Source organism: Olea europaea, unplaced genomic scaffold (assembly GCF_002742605.1).
Source record: "Olea europaea var. sylvestris unplaced genomic scaffold, O_europaea_v1 scaffold63, whole genome shotgun sequence".
NCBI lineage: Eukaryota > Viridiplantae > Streptophyta > Magnoliopsida > Lamiales > Oleaceae > Olea > Olea europaea.
The window spans coordinates 413134-431468 of record NW_019264660.1 but is presented as its reverse complement, the minus strand read 5'-3'; positions in this window follow the sequence as shown (position 1 = coordinate 431468).

Below are 18335 nucleotides of genomic sequence, written 5' to 3'. Positions count from 1 at the left end.
GTTTGAAATTTAAACTGTCCAACAGGATAATGTCACGTGCTAAAGTGTAAACTGAAGTGTACATGCAGCAAGGTTCATATCGATTGAACTTTACTATTTGTACACTGATTTTCGACACATTGTTTGATACTTGCATTGTTGTCAAGTGTCAATTAGATGAAAAAACTGTTTGAAATTTAAAATGTCCAACAGGGTAATGTTACGTGTTAGAGTGTAAACTGAAGTGAAAATGTAGCAAGGTTCGTACCGATTGAACTTTGCTATTTGTACACTAATTTTTGACACGTTGTTTGACACATGCATTACTTACAAGTGTCAATTGGATGAGAAAACTATTTGAAATTTAAATTGTCCAACAGGTTAATGTTACGTGAAAAAGTGTAAACTAAAGTGTACACCATAGTCTACATGCAGCATGGTCCTTACCGATGAACTTTGCTATTTGTACACTGATTTTTGACACATTGCTTGACACTTGCATTGTTGTGAAGTGTCAATTGGATGGAAAAACTATTTGAAATTTAAACTGCCCAACTGGGTAATGTCACGTGGCAATGTGTAAATTAAAGTGTACACCATAGTCTACATGTAGCATGGTCCTTACTGATTGAACTTTGCTATTTGTGCACTAATTTTTGACACTTTGCTTGACACTTGCATTGTTGTCAAGTGTCAATTGGATGGGAAAAATATTTGAAATTTGAACTGTCCAACAGGGTAATGTCACATGGCAAAGTGCGTACATGTAGTAAGGTTCTTACCAATTGAACTTTGCCATTTGTACACTAATTTTTTACACGTTGTTTGACACTTGCAATGTTTTCAAGTGTTGATTGGATGGGAAAAACTATTTGAAATTTAAACTGACCAACGGGGTAATGTCACGAGGCAAAGTGTAAACTAAAGTGTACACCATTGTGTACATGTCGCAAGGTTCTTATCGATTGAACTTTGCTATTTGTACACTGATTTCTGACACGTTGTTTGACACTTGTATTTTTGTCAAGTGTCAATTGGATGGGAAAACTATTTGAAATTTAAACTGTCCAACAGGGTAATGTCACGTGGCAATGTGTAAATTAAATTGTACACCATAGTCTACATGTAGCATGGTCCTTATCGATTGAACTTTGTTATTTGTGCACTAATTTTTGGCACTTTGATTAACACTTGCATTGTTGTTAAGTGCCAATTGGATGGGAAAATTATTTGAAATTTAAACTGTCCAACAGGGTAATGTCATGAGGTAAAGTATGTATATGTAGTAAGGTTATTACCGATTGAACTTTACCATTTGTGCACTGATTTTTGACACGTTGTTTGACACTTGCATTCCTTTCAAGTAACAATTGGATGGGAAAATTGTTGGAAATTTAAATTGTCCAACTGGGTAATGTCACGTGGTAAAGTGTAAACTAAAGTGTACATGTAGCAAGGATCATACAGATTGAACTTTTCTATTTGTACAATGATTTTCGACACGTTGTTTGGCACTTGCTCTATTGTCATGTGTCAATTGGATGGGAAAACTGATTGAATTTAAACTGTCTAACAAGGTAATGTCACATGGTAAAGTGTAAATTAAAGTATACATATAGCAAGGTTCATACCGATTGAACTTTGCTATTTGTACCCTGATTTTTGTCACATTGCTTGACAATTGTATTGTTGTCAAGTGTCAATTAAATGGGAAAACTGTTTAAAATTTAAACTGTCCAACAGGGTAATTTCACGTGGCATAGTGTACACGATAGTGTACATGTTGCAAGGTTCTTACCAATTGAACTTTGCTATTTGTATACTGATTTTTAACATGTTGTTTGACACTTGCATGGTTTTCAAGTGTCAATTGGAGGGGAAAACTGCATGAAATTTAAACTGTCCAATAGAGTAATGTCATGTGAAAAAGTGTAAACTGACTTTTGACATGTTGTTTGACACTTGCATTGTTGTCAAGTGTCAATTGGTTGGGAAAACTATTTGAAAAATAAATTGTACAATAGGATAATGTCACGTGGCAAAGTGTAAACTAAAGTTTACATGTAGCAAGGTTCATACCGATTGAACTTTGCTATTTGTACACTGATTTTTTCCACATTATTTGACACTTGCATTGTTGTCAAGTGTCAATTGGATGGAAAAACTGTTTAAAACTTAAACTATCCAACAGGATAATGTCATGTGGTAAAGTGTAAACTAGAGTGTACACCATAGTGTACTTGTCGCAAGGTTCTTATCGATTGAACTTTGATATTTGTACACTGATTTTGAACACATTGTTTGACGCTTACATTGTTATCAAGTGTCAATTAGATGGGAAAACTGTTTGAAATTTAAATTGTCTAATAGGCTAATGTCACCTGGCAAAGTGTAAACTAAAGTGTACACTATAGTGTACAAGTCGCAAGGATTTTATCGATTGTATTTTGCTATTTGTACACTAATTTTTGACACGTTCTTTGACATTTGCATTGTTGCCAAGTGTCAATTGTATGGGAAAACTCTTTGAAATTTAAACTGTCTGGTAGGGTAATGTCACGTGGCAAAGTGTAAACTAAAGTGTGCACCATAGTGTACATGTCGTAAGGTTCTTATTGATTGAACTTTGCTATTTGTATACTAAATTTTAACACGTTGTTTGACACTTGCATTGTTTTCAAGTGTCAATTTACTGGGTAAACTATTTAAAATTTAAACTATCCAACAAGGTAACGTCACGTGACAAGGTGTAAACTAAAGTGTACATGTAGCAACGTTCATATCGATTGAACTTTGCTATTTTTGTACACTGATTTTTGACACATTGTTTGACACTTGCATTGTTGTCAAGCATCAAAGGATGGGAAAATTGATTGAAATTTAAACTGTCCAACAGGGTAATGTCACGTGGTAAAGCGTAAATTAAAGTGTACGTGTGGCAAGGTTCATGCAGATTGAACTTTGCTATTTGTACACTGATTTTCATCACATTGTTTGACACTTGTATTGTTGCCAAGTGTCAATTAGACGGGAAAACTATTTAAAATTGAAACTATCCAACAGGATAATGTCATGTAGCAATGTGTAAACTAGAGTGTACACCATAGTGTATATGTCTCAAGGTTCTTTTCGATTGAACTTTCATATTTGTACACTGATTTTTGACACATTGTTTGACACTTACATTGTTGTCAAGTGTCAATTGGTTGGGAAAATAGTTTGAAATTTAAATTGTCCAATAGGGTAATGTCACGTGGCAAAGTGTGAACTAAAGTTTACACCATAGTGTACAAGTCGCAAGGTTCATACTGATTGAACTTTTCCATTTGTACACTGATTTTTGACACGTTGTTTGATACTTTCATTGTTGCCAAGTGTCAATTGTATGAGAAAACTATTTGAAATTTAAACTGTCCAGTAGGGTAATGTTGCGTGGCAAAGTGTACACTAAAGTGTACACCATAGTGTACATGTCGCAAGGCTCTTACTGATAGAACTTTACTATTTGTACAGTGATTTTTGACACATTGTTTGACACTTGAATTGTTGTCAAGTGTCAATTGGATGGGCAAACTGTTTGAAATTTAAACGGTCCAATAGGGTTAATTCACGTGGAAAAGTGTAAACTAAAGTGTACACCATAGTGTACAAGTCACAAGGTTTTTACCGATTGAACTTTACTATTTGTACATTGATTTTTGACACGTTGTTTGACACTTACATTGTTGTCAAGTGTCTATTGTATGGGAAAACTATTTGAAATTTAAATTTTCTAGCAGGGTAATGTCACGTGGCAAAGTGTAAACTAAAGTGTACACCATCGTGTACATGTAGCAAATTTCTTACCGATTGAAGTTTGCTATTTGTACACTGATTTTTGACATGTTTTTTGACACTTGTATTGTTGTCAAATATCAATTGGATAGGAAAACTATTTGACATTTAAACTGTTCAATAGGGTAATGTCACGTGGCAAAGTGTGTACTTGTAGTAAGTTTCTTACCGATTGAACTTTGCTATTTGTACAATGATTTTTCACACGTCGTTTGACACTTGAATTGTTGTCAAGTGTCAATTGGATGGGAAAATAGTTTGAAATTTAAACTGTCCAAAAGATTAATGTCACGTTGCAAAGTGTAAACTAAAGTTTATACCATAGTGTACATGTAGCAAGGTTCTTACCGATTGAACTTTGCTATTTGTACACTGATTTTTGACACGTTGTCTGACACTTGCATTGTTGTCAAGTGTCATTTGGATGGGAAAACTGTTCAAAACTTAAATTGTCCAACAAGGTAATATCACGAGGTAAAGTGTGTATATGTAGCAAGGTTCTTACCTATTGAACTTCGCTATTTGTACACTGATTTTTGACATGTTGTTTAAAACTTGCATTGTTGTCAAGTGTCAATTGGATGGGAAAACTATTTGAAATTTAAATGGTATAACAAGGTAACATCACGTGGCAAAGTGTAAACTAAAGTGTACACCATAGTGTACATATGACAAGGTTCTTACCAATTGAAGTTTGCTATTTGTTCAATGATTTTTGACACGTTGCTTTACATTTGCATTGCTGTCAAGTGTCAATTGGGTGCGAAAACTGTTTGAAATTTAAACTGTCAAATAGGGCAACGTCACGTGGTAAAGTGTAAACTAAAGTGTACATCTAGCGAGGTTCATACTGATTGAACTTTGCTATTTGTGCACTGATTTTTGACACGTTGTCTGACACTTGCATATCTATCAAGTGTCAATTGGATGGGAAAACTGTTTGAAATTTAAACTGTCCAATAGGGTAACGTCACGTGGTAAAGTGTAAACTAAAGTGTACATGTAGCAAGGTTCATATCGATTAAACATTGCTATTTGTATACTGATTTTTGTCAAGTTGTTTGACACTTGCATTGTTGTCAAGTGTCAATTGGATGGGAAAACTGTTTGAAATTTAAACTGTCCATCAGGGTAATGTCACGTGACAATGTGTACACCAGATGGTACATATCGCAAGGTTCTTACCGATTGAACTTTGCTATTTATATACCGATTTTTGACATGTTGTTTGACACTTGCATTGTTGTCAAGTGTGAATTGGATGGGTAAAATATTTGAAATTTAAACTGTCCAACAGGGTAATGTCTCGTACCAAAGAGTAAACGAAAGCTTACATGTGGCAAGGTTCATACCAATTAAACTTTGCTATTTGTACACTGATTTTTGACACGTTGTCTGAACATGTACTGTTGTCAAGTATCAATTGGGTGAGAAAACTGTTTGAAATTTAAACTGTCCACCAGGTTAATGCTACGTGGCAAAGTGTAAGCCAAAGTGTACACCATAGACTGGATGAAGCAAGGTCCTTAACGATATAACTTTGCTATTTGTGCACTGACTTTTCACATGGTGTTTGGCACTTGCATCGTTGTCAAGTGTCAATTGGATGGAAAAACTATTTGAAATTTAAATGGACCAACAAGGTTATGTCGTGTGGCAAAGTGTAAACTAAAGTGTGCACCATAGTGTACATGTCGCAAGGTTCTTACCGGTGGAACTTTGCTATTTGCACACTGATTTTTAACACATTGTTTGACATTTGCATTGCTTTCAAGTGTCAATTGGATGGGAAAAATGTTTGAAATTTAAACTGTCCTACAGAGTAATGTCACGTGGTAAAGTGTAAACTAAAGTGTACTTGTAGAATGGTTCATACCGATTGAACTTTGTTATTGTGCACTTACTTTTGACACGTTGTTTGACACTTGCATTGTTGTCAATGGTTAATTAGATAGAAAAACTTTTTGAAATTTAAACTGTCCAACATGGTAACGTCACGTGGTAAAGTTTAAACTAAAGTGTATATGTAGCAAGGTTCACACCGATTGAACTTTGCTATTTGTATACTGATTTTTGTCACGTTGTTTGACACTTGCATCGTTGTCAAGTGTCAATTGGATGGGAAAACTGTTGGAAATTTAAACTGTCCATCAGGGTAATGTCACATGGCAAAGTGTACTCCATAGGGTACATGTTGTAAGGTTCTTACCTATTGAACTTTCCTATTGGTATACTAATTTTTGACATGTTGTTGACACTTGCATTGTTGTCAAGTGTCAATTGGATGGGCAAATTGTTTGAAATTTAAACTGTCCAACGAGGTTATGTCATGTGGCAAAGTGTAAACTAAAGTGTACATGTAGCAAGGTTCGTACCGATTGAACTTTACTATTCGTACACTGATTTTTGACACGTTGTTTGACGCATGCATTGTTGTCAAGTGTCAATTGGACGAGAAAACTATTCGAAATTTAAATTGTCCAACAGGTTAATGTTACATGGCAAAGTGTAAACTAAAGTGTACACCATAGTCTACATGTAGCAAGGTCCTTACCGATTGAACTTTTCTATTTGTGCACTGATTTTTGACATGTTGTTTGACACTTGCATTGTTATCAAGTGTCAATTGGATGAGAAAACTGTTTGAAATTTAAACTGTCCAACAATATAATGTCACGTGGCAAAGTGTAAACTAAAGGGTACACCATAGTGTACATGTAGCCAGGTTCTTACCGATTGAACTTTGCAATTTGTACACTGATTTTTGGCAGATTGTTTGACATTTACATTGCTGTCAAGTGTCAATTGGGTAGGAAAACTGTTTGAAATTTAAATTGTCCAACTAGGTAATGTCATGTGGTAAAGTGTAAACTAAAGTTTACATGTAGCAAGGTTCATACCGATTGAACTTTGCTATTTGTACACTGATTTTTGACACGTTGTTTGACACTTGCATTGTTCTCAAGTGTCAATTGGAAGGGAAATCTGTTTGAAATGTAGACTGTCAAACATGGTAATTTCACGTGGGAAAGTGTCAAGTAAAGTGTACACCATAGTGTACATGTAGCAAGGTTTTTACGGATTGAACTTTGATATTTGTATACTAATTTTTGACACGTTGTTTGACACTTGCAATGTTGTCAAGTGTCAATTGGATGGGAAAACTATTTGAAGTTTAAACTGTTCAACAGGGTAATGTCACGTGGCAAAGTGTAAACTAAAGTGTACACTATAGTGTACAAGTCGCGAGGTTTTTACCGATTGAACTTTGCTATTTTTGCACTGATTTTTGAAACATTGTTTGACACTTACATTGTTGCCAAGTGTCAATTGTATGGGAAACTGTTTGAAATTTAAACTATCCAGTAGGGTAATGTCACGGGGCAAAGTTTAAATTAAAGTGTACACCATAGTGTACATGTCGCATGGTTCTTACTAATAGAACTTTGCAATTTGTACACTGATTTTTGACATGTCTTTTGACACTTGGATTGTTGTCAAGTGTCAATTGGATGGGAAAGCTATTTTAAATTTAAACGGTCCAACAGGGTAATGTCACGTGGGAAAGTGTAAACTAAAGTGTACAGGTCGCAAGGTTTTTACCGATTGAACTTTGCTATTTGTACACTAATTTTTGACACGTTGTTTGACACTTGCATTGTTGTCAAGTGTCAATTGTATTGGAAAATTGGTCGAAATTTAAACTGTCTAGCAGGGTAATGTCACATGGCTAAGTGTAAACTAAAGTGTTCACCATAGTGTACATGTAGAATGTTTCTTACCGATTGAAGTTTGCTATTTGTACACTAATTTTTGACATGTTGTTTGACAGTTGCATTGTTGTCAAATGTCAATTGGTTGGGAAAATTGTTAAAAATTTAAAATGTTCAACAGGGTAATGTCGCGTGGCAAAGTGTGTACATGTAGTAAGGTTCTTACAAATTGAACTTTGCTATTTGTATAATGATATTTTATACGTTGTTTGACACTTGAATTGTTGTCAAATGTCAATTGGATAGGAAAACTGTTATAAATTTTAATTGTCCAACAGAGTAATGTCACATGGCAAAGTGTAAACTAAAGTGTACACATCGCAAAATTTTTACCGATTGAACTTTGCTATTTATACACTGATTTTTGACACGTTGTTTGACATTTGCATTGCTGTTAAGTGTCAATTGGATGGAAAATTTGTTTGAAATTTAAATTGTCCAACAGGGTAATGTCACGTGGTAAAGTGTAAACTAAAGTGTACTAATTTTTGACATGTTGTTTAGCACTTGCATTGTTGACAAGTATCAATTGGATGGAAAAACTGTTTGAAATTTTAACTGTCGAACAGGGTAATGTCACATAGTAAAGTGTAAATTAAAGTGTACACCATAGTGTACAAGTCTCAAGGTTTTTACTGATTGAACTTTGCTATTTGTACACTAATTTTTGACACGTTGTTTGACACTTGCATTGTTGTCAAGTGTCGATTGTATGGGAAAATTATTTGAAATTTAAACTGTCTAGCAGAGTAATGTCACGTGGTAAAGTGTAAAGTAAAGTGTACACCATAGTGTACATGTAGCAAGTTTCTTAACGATTGAAGTTTGCTATTTGTACACTGAGTTTTGACATGATGTTTGACACTTGCATTGTTGTCAAGTGTCTATTGGATGGGAAAACTGTTTGAAATTTAAACTGTCCAGCAGGATAATTTCACGTGGCAAAGTGTAAAGTAAAGTGTACACCATATTGTAAATGTAGCAAGTTTCTTACCAATTGAAGTTTGCTATTTGTACACTAATTTTTGACATGTTGTCTAACACTTGCATTATTGTCAAGTGTCAATCGGATGGAAAATTTTTTTAAAATTTAAACTGTCCAACAGGGTAATATCACGCGGCAAAGTGTGTATATGTAGCAAGATTCTTACCGATTGAGCTTTGCTATTTGTATATTGATTTTTGACATGTTGTTTGACACTTGCATTGTTGTCAAGTGTCTATTGGATGGGAAAACTGTTTGAAATTTAAACTGTCCAGCAGGGTAATTTCATGTGGGAAAGTGTAAAGTAAAGTGTACACCATATTGTAAATGTAGCAAGTTTCATACCGATTGAAGTTTGATATTTGTACACTAATTTTTGACATGTTGTCTGACACTTGCATTGTTGTCAAGTGTCAATCGGATGGGAAAACTTTTTGAAATTTAAACTGTCCAACAGGGTAATATCACGCAGCAAACTGTGTACATGTAGCAAGGTTCTTACCGATTGAGCTTTGCTATTTGTACACTGATTTTTGACACGTTGTTTCACACTTGCATTGTTGTCAAGTGTCAATTGGATGGGAAAACTATTTGAAATTTAATCTGTCCAATAGGTTAATGTCACGTGGCAAAATGTAAACTAAAGTATATACCATAGTGTGTATGTAGGAAGGTCCTTACCGATTGAACTTTGCTATTCTTGCACTGATTTTTGACATGTTGTTTGACACTTGCATTCTTCTCAAGTGTCAATTGTATGGAAAAACTGTTTGAAATTTAAACGGTCCAACAAGGTAATGTCACGTGACAAAGTGTAAAGTAAAGTGTACACCATAGTGTACATGTCACAAGGTTCTTACCAATTGAAGTTTGCTATATGTACACTGATTTTTGACACGTTTTTTGACATCTGCATTATTGTCAAGTGTCAATTGGATGCGAAAACTGTTTGAAATTTAAACTGTCCAACAGGGTAATGTCACGTGGTAAAGTGTAAACTAAAGTGTACATATAGCAAGGTTCATACCGATTGAACTTTGCTATTTGTACACTGATTTTTGACATGTTGTAACGTCATGTGGTAAAGTTGAAACTAAAGTGTACTTGTAGCAAGGTTCATTTCGATTAAACTTTACTATTTGTACACTGATTTTTGTCATGTTGTTTGACTCTTGCATTGTTGTCAAGTGTCAATTGGATGGGAAAACTATTTGAAATTTAAACTATCCAACAGGGTAATGTCACGTGGCAAAGTGTACACCAGAGGGTACATGTCGCAAGGTTCTTACCGATTGAACTTTACTATTTGTACACTGATTTTTGACACGTTGTTTGACACTTGCATTGTTGTCAAGTGTCAATTTGACACGTTGTTTGACACTTGCATTGTTGTCAAGTGTTAATTGGATGGGAAAATTGTTTGAAATTTAAACTGTCTAACAGGGTAATGTCACATGGCAAAGAGTAAACTATAGTGCACATGTGGCAAGGTTTATACCAATTGAACTTTGCTATTTGTACACTGATTTTTGACTCGTTGTTTGACATTTGCATTGTTCTCAAGTTTCAATTGGGTCAGAAAACTATTTGAAATTTAAACTATCCAATAGGTTACTGCTACGAGGCAAAGTGTAAACAAAAGTGTACACCATAGTCTGCATGAAGCAAGGTCCTTAAAGATTTAACTTTACTATTTGTACACTGATTTTTCACACGATGTTTGGTACTTGCATTGTTGTCAAATGTCAATTGGATAGGAAAACTGTTTGAAATTCAAACGGACCAATAAGGTAATATCACGTGACAAAGTGTAAACTAAAGTGTACACCCTAGTGTACACGTCGCAAGGTTCTTACCTATCGAACTTTGCCATTTGTACATCGATTTTTGACACGTTGTTTGACACTTGCATTGTTGTCAAGTGTCAATTGGATGGGTAAACTGTTTGAAATTTAAATTGTCGGGTAATATCAGGTGGCAATGTTTAAACTAAAGTGTACACCATAGTGTACATGTCGAAAGGTTCTTACCGATTGAACTTTTTTATTTGTACACTGATTTTTGACACGTTGTTTGACGCTTTCATCGTTGTCAAGTGTTAATTGGATGGGAAAATTGTTTGAAATTTAAACTATCCAACAGGATAATGTCATGTGGCAAAGTGTAAACTAAAGTGTACACCATAGTGTACATGTCGCAAGGTTTTTACCGATTGAACTTTGCTATTTGAGCACTGATTTTTGACACATTGTTTGACACTTGCATTGTTGTCAATTGTCAATTGTATGGGAAAACTTTTTGAAATTTGAAATATCCAACTGGGTAACATCAAGTGGTAAAGTGTAAACTAAAGTGTGCACCTTAGTGTACATGTAGCAGGGTCCTTACCAATAGAACTTTGCTATTTGTACACTAGTTTTTGACACATTGTTTGGCACATGCATTGTTGTCAAGTGTTAATTGGATAGAAAAACTGTTTGAAAATTAAACTGTCCAACAGGGTAATGTCATGTGGCAAACTGTAAACTAAACTATACACCATAGTGTAAATGTAGCAAGGTCCTTACCGATTGAACTCTGCTATTTGTACACTGATTTTTGACACGTTGTTTGACACTTGCACTGTTGTCAAGTGTCCATTGGATGGGAAAACTGTTTGAAATTTAAACTGTCCAACAGGGTAACGTCACGTGGTAAAGTGTAAAATAATGTGTACACCATAGTGTACATGTAGCAAGGTCCTCATCCATTGAGCTTTGCTTTTTGTACATTGATTTTTTATGCGTTGTTTGACACTTGCATTGTTATCAAGTGTCAATTGGATGGGAAAACTGTTTGAAATTTAAACTGTCCGACTGGGTAATGTCACGTGGCAAAGTGTAAACTAAAGTGTGCACCATAGCATACATGTAGCAAGGTCCTTACCGATTGAACTTTTCTATTTTTACAGTGATTTTTTACACATTGTTTGGTAGTTGCATTGTTGTCAAGTTTCAATTGTATGGGAAAACTGTTTGAAATTTAAACTGTCCAACAGGGTACTGTCACGTGGCAGAGTGTGAACTAAAGTGTACGCCATAGTGTACATGTCTTAAGGTTCTCACCGATTGAACTTTACTATTTATATACTAATTTTTAACATGTTGTTTGATACTTGCATTGTTGTCATGTGTCAATTGGATGGGAAAACAATTTGAAATTTAAAATGTCCAACATGGTAATGTCACGTGGCAAAGTGTATACTAAAGTGTACATGAAGAAAGGTTCATACCAATTGAACTTTGCTATTCGTACACTGATTTTTAACACGTTGTTTGACACTTGCATTGTTGTCAAGTGTCAATTGGATGGGTAAACTGTTTGAAATTTAAATTGTTCAAAAGGGTAATATCACGTGGCAAAGTCTAAACTAAAGTGTACACCATTGTGTACATGTCGAAAGGTTCTTACCAATTGAACTTTGATATTTGTACACTGATTTTTGACACGTTGTTTGAGGTTTGCATTGTTGTCAAGTGTCAATTGGATTGGAAAATTGTTTGAAATTTAAACTGTCTAACTAGGTAATGTCATTTGGCAAATTGTAAACTAAAGTGTACACCATAGTTTATATGTCGCAAGGTTTTTACCGATTGAACTTTTCTTATTTGTATATTGATTTTTGACACGTTGTTTAATGCTTGCATTGTTGTCAAGCGTCAATTGTTTGGGAAAACTGTTTGAAATTTCAACTATCCAACAGGGTAATGTCACGTTGCAAAGTGTAAACTAAAGTGTACACCACAATGTACATGTAGCAAGGTCCTCACCAATAGAACTTTGTTATTTATACACTAATTTTTGACACGTTGTTTGGCACTTGCATTGTTCTCAAGTATCAATTGGATGGGAAAACTGTTTGAAAATTAAACTGCCAACATGCTAATGTCACGTGGCAAATTGTAAACTAAAGTGTACATGTAGCAAGGTTCTTACCGATTGAACTTCGCTATTTGTACACTAATTTTTGAGATGTTGTTTGACACTTGCATTGTTGTAAGTGTCAATTGGATGGAAAAACTGTTTAAAATTTAAACTATCCAACAGGGTAATGTAACGTGGCAAAGTGTAAACTAAAGTGTACACCATAGTGTACATATAGCAAGGTCATTACCGATTGAACTTTACTAATTGTAAACTAATTTTTTACACATTGTTTGACAGTTACATTATTGTCAAGTGTCAATTAGATGGGAAAACTGTTTGAAATTTGAACTATCCAACAGGTTAATGTCACGTGGCAAAGTGTAAAGTAATGTGCACACCATAGTGTACATGTAGCAAGGTCGTTATCCATTGAACTTTGCTATTTGTACACTGATTTTTTACGCATTGATTGACACTTTAATTGTTATCAAGAGTCAATTGGATGGAAAAACTATTTGAAAGTTAAACTGTCCAACAAGGTAATGTCACGTGGTAAAGTGTAAACTAAAGTGTACACCTTAGTGTACTTGTATCAAGTTTCTTACTGATTAAGTTTGCTATTTGTACACTAATTTTTGACACTGTGTTGGACACTTACATTGTTGTCAAGCATCAATTGGATGGGAAAACTGTTTGAAATTTTAACTATCCAACAGGTTAATGTCATGTGGCAAAGTGTGTAAATGTAGCAAAGTTCTTACCGTTTGAACTTTGCAAATTGTACTCTGATTTTTGACACATTGTTTGACACTTGAATTGTTGTGAAGCATAAGTTGGATGGGAAAACTGTTTAAAATTTAAACTTTCCAATAGGTCAATGTCACGTGGCAAAGTGTAAACTAATGTGTACACCATAGTCTACATGTAGCAAGGTTCTTACCGATTGAACAATGCTATTTGTACACTGATTTTTGACGCGTTGTTTGACACTTACATTGTTGTCAAGTATCAATTGGATGGGAAAACTATTTGATATTTAAACTGTCCAACAGTGTAATTTCACGTGGTAAAGTGTAAACTAAAGTGTATACCATAGTGTACATGTCGCAAGGTTCTTACCGATTGAACTTTGATATTTGTACACTAATTTTTGACACGTTGTTTGACACATGCATTGTTGTCAAGTATCATTTAGATGGGAAAGCTATTTAAAACTTAAACTGTCCAATAGGGTAACATCACGTGGCAATGTGTAAACTAAAGTGTACACCATAGTGTACAAGTCGCAAGGTTTTTACTGAATGAACTTTGCCATTTGTACACTGATTTTGACACTTTGATTGACACTTGTATTGTTGCCAAATGTCAATTGGATGGGAAAACTGTTTGAAATTTAAAATGTCTAACAAAGTAATGTCACATGACAAAGTGTAAACTAAAGTGTACACCATAGTGTACATGTAGCAAGTTTCTTACCGATTGAAGTTTGCTAATTGTACACTAATTTTTGACACTGTGTTGGACACTTGCATTGTTGTCAAGTGTCCATTGGATTGGAAAACTGTTTGAAATTTACATTGTCCAACAGGTTAATGTCACATGGCAAAGTGTGTACATGTAGCAAGGTTCTTACCGTTTGAACTTTGCTATTTGTACACTTATTTTTGACACGTTGTTGGACACTTGCATTCTTGTCAAGCGTCAATTGGATGGAAAAAATATTTGAAATTTAAACTTTCCAATAGGTTAATGTCACGTGGCAAAGTGTAAACTAAAGTGTACACCATAGTCTACATGTAGCATGGTCCTTACCGATTGAACTTTGCTATTTTGCATTGATTTTGGACACGTTGTTTGACAATTGCATTGCTGGCAAGTGTCAATTGGATGAAAAAACTACTCGAAATTTAAACTGTCCAACAGGGTAATGTCACGTGACAAAGTTTAAACTAAAATGTACACCATAGTGTACATGTCGCAAGGTCCTTACCAATTGAACTTTGCTATTTGTACAATAATTTTTGGCACGTTATTTGACACTTGTACTTTTGTCAAGTGTCAATTGGATGGGAAAACCATTTGAAATTTAAATTGCCCAATAGGTTAATGTCACGTGGAAAAGTATAAACCAAAGTGTACACCATAGTCTACATGTAGCATGGTCCTTACCGATTGAACTTTGCTACTTATGCACTAATTTTTGACACGTTGTTTGACACTTGTATTGCTGGCAGGTGTCAAATGGATGGGAAAACTATTTGAAATTTAAATTGTCCAACAGGGTAATGTCATGTGGCAAAGTTTAAACTAAAGTGTACTCTATAGTGTACATGTGGCAAGGTCCGTACTGAATGAACTTTGCTACTTGTACACTGATTTTTAACACGTTGTTTGACACTTTCATTGTTGACAAGTGTTAATTAGATGGAAAATCTGTTTGAAATTTAAGATGTCCAACATGAAAATGTCACGGGGCGAAGTGTAAACTAAAGTATACACCAAAGTGTAAATGTCCCAAGGTTCTTACTGATTGAACTTTGTTATTTGTACACTGATTTTTGACACATTGTTTGACACTTGCATTTGTCAAGTGTCAATTGGATAGGAAAACTATTTAAAATTTAAACTGTCTAATAGGGTAACGTCACGAGGCAAAGTGTAAACTAAAGTGTACACCACAGTGTACAAGTCGTAAGGTTCTAACCGATTGAACTTTGTAATTTGTACACTGATTTTTGACACGTTGTTTGACACTTGCATTATTGTCAAGGGTCAGTTGGATGGGTAAATTGTTTAAAATTTAAATTGTGCAGCAACAGGGTAATGTCACGTACCAAAGTGTAAACTAAGTGTACACCATAGTGTGCATGTTCTAAGGTTCTTACCGATTGAACTTTGCTATCTGTACATTGATTTTTGACACGTTGTTTGAAATTGCATTGTTGTCATGTGTCAATTGGATGGGAGAACTGCTTGAAATTTAAACTGTCCAATAGGGTAATGTCACCTGGTAAAGTGTAACCTAAAGTATACACCATAGTGTACATGTGGCATGGTCCTTACCAATTGAACTTTGTCATTTGTTCACTAATTTCTTACACGTTGTTTGACACTTGCATTATTGTCAAGTGTCAATTGGATGGGAAAACTGTTTGAAATTTAAACTGTCCGATAGGGTAATCTCACGTGGCAAAGTGTAAACTAAAGTCTACACCATAGAGTACATGCCGCAAAGTCCTTATCGATTGAACATTGCGAATTTTACACTGACTTTTGACACATTGTTGGACACTTGCACTGTTGTCACGTGTGAATTGGATGGGAAGATGTTTGAAATTTAAACTATTCGATAGGGTAATGTCACGTGGCAAAGTATAAATTAAAGTGTACACCATAGTGTACGTGTCGCAAGGTTATTACCAATTGAATTTTTCTGATTGTACACTAATTTTTGACACGTTGTTTTACACTTGAATTGTTGTGAAGTGTCAATTTGTTGGGAAAACTGTTTGAAATTTAAACTGTCCAACAGTGTCTCATCTCATGGCAAAGTGTAAACTAAAGTGTCACCATTGTGTACATGTCGCAAGATCCTTACCGATTGAACTTCGCTATTTCAACAATGATTTTTGACATGTTGTTTGACACTTCCATTGTTGTCAAGTGTCAATTGGATGAGAAAACTATTTGAAATTTAAACTATTCAACAGGGTAATGTCATGTGGTAAAGTGTAAACTGAAGTGTACACCATAGCGTACATGTAGTAAGATCCTTATCGATTGAAATTTACTATTTGTACACTGATTTTTGACATGTTTTTTGACACTTGCAGTGTTGTCGAGGGTCAATTGGACAGGTAAATTGTTTGAAATTTAAATTTGCAACAGGGTAATGTCACGTGGCAAAGTGTAAACTAAGTGTACAGCATAGTGTACATGTAGCAAGGTTCTTACCGATTGAACTTTACAATTTGTACACTGACTTTTACACGCTGTTTGACACTTGCATTGTTGTCAAGTGTCAATTGGATGGGAAAATTGTTTGAAATTGAAACTGTCCAATAGGGATATATCACGTGGTAGATTGTAAACTAAAGTGTACACCGTAGTGTACATGTTCGATGGTTCTTACTGATTGAACTTTGCTATTTGTACACTGATTTTTAACACATTGTTTGGCACTTGCATTATTGTCAAGTGTCAATTGGATGGGACAACTTTTTGAAATTTAAATTGTCGAACAAGGTAATGTCACGTTGCAAATTGTAAACTAAAGTGTACACCATAGTGAACATGTAGCAAGGTCCTTATCCATTGAACTCTACTATTTGTGCTTTGATTCTTGACACGGTATTTGACACTTGCATCGTTGTCAAGTATCAATTGGATGGGAAAACTGTTTTAAATTTAAACTGTCCAATAGGGTAATGTCACGTGGTAAAGTGTAAACTAAAGAGTACACCATTGTGTACATGTAGCAAATTTCTAACCGATTGAAATTTGCTATAAGTACACTTATTTTTTACACCTGCATTGCTGGCAAGGGTCAATTGGATGGGAAAACTGTTGGAAATTTAAATTGTCCAGTAGGGTAATATCACGTGGCAAAGTGTAAATTAAAGTGTACACCATAGTGTACATGTTGCAACGTCCTTACCGATTGAACTTTGCTATTTGTACATAGATTTTTGACACGTTGATTGACACTTGGATTGTCAATCGCTGTATATTGGATGGAAAAATTGCTTGAAATTTAAACTGTCCAGCAGGATAATGTCATGTGGCAAAGGGTAAACTAAAGTGTACACCATAGTGTACATTTCGCAAGGTTCTTAGTGATGGAACTTTGCTATTTGTATACTGATTTTTGAAACATTGTTTGACACTTGCATTGCTGTCAAGTGTTAATTGCATGGGAAAATTATTTGAAATTTAAACTGTCTAACAGGGTAATGTCATTTGGCGAAGTGTAAACTAAAGGGTACACCATGTTGCGCATGTAGCAAGGTCGTTACCGATTGAACTTACTATTTACACACTAATTTTTGACAGGTTGTTTGACACTTGCATTGTTGTCAAGTGTCAATTAGATGGGAAAACCATTTCAAATTTAAGCTGTTCAACAGGGAAATGTCATGTGGCAAAGTGTAAACTAAAGTGTACACCATAGTGCAAACGTAGCGAGATCCTTACCGATTGAACTTTGCTTTTTGTACGCTGATTTTTGGCACGTTGTTGGACACTTGCATTGATGTCAAGTGTGAATTTGATGGGAAAAATATTTGAAATTTAAACTGTCGAGCAGGGTAATGTTACGTGACAAAGTGTAAACTATAGTGTGCACTATAGTATACATGTCGCAAGGTTCTTACTGATTGAACTTCGCTAATTGTACACTGATTTTTGACTTATTGTTTGACACTTGCATTGTTGCAAAGTGTCAATTGGATGGGAAAACTATTTGAAATTTTAACTTTCCAACAGGGTAATGTCACGTGGAAAAGTGCAAACTAAAGTGTACACCATAGTGTGCATGTGGCAAGGTCCTTACCGATTAAACTTTGCTATTTGTACACTGATTTTTAACACGTTGTTTGACACTTGCATTGTTGACAAGTGTCAATTGGATGAAAAAGCTATTTAAAATTTAAACTTTTGAACTGGGAAATGTCACGGGGCAAAGTGTAAACTAAAGTGTACACCATAGTGTACATGTCGCAAGGTTCTTATCGATTGAACTTTGCTATTTGCACACTAATTTTTGACACATTGTTTGACACTTGCATTGTTGTCAAGTGTTAATTGCATGGGAAAATTGTTTGAATTTTAAACTGTCTAACAGGGTAATGTCATTTGGC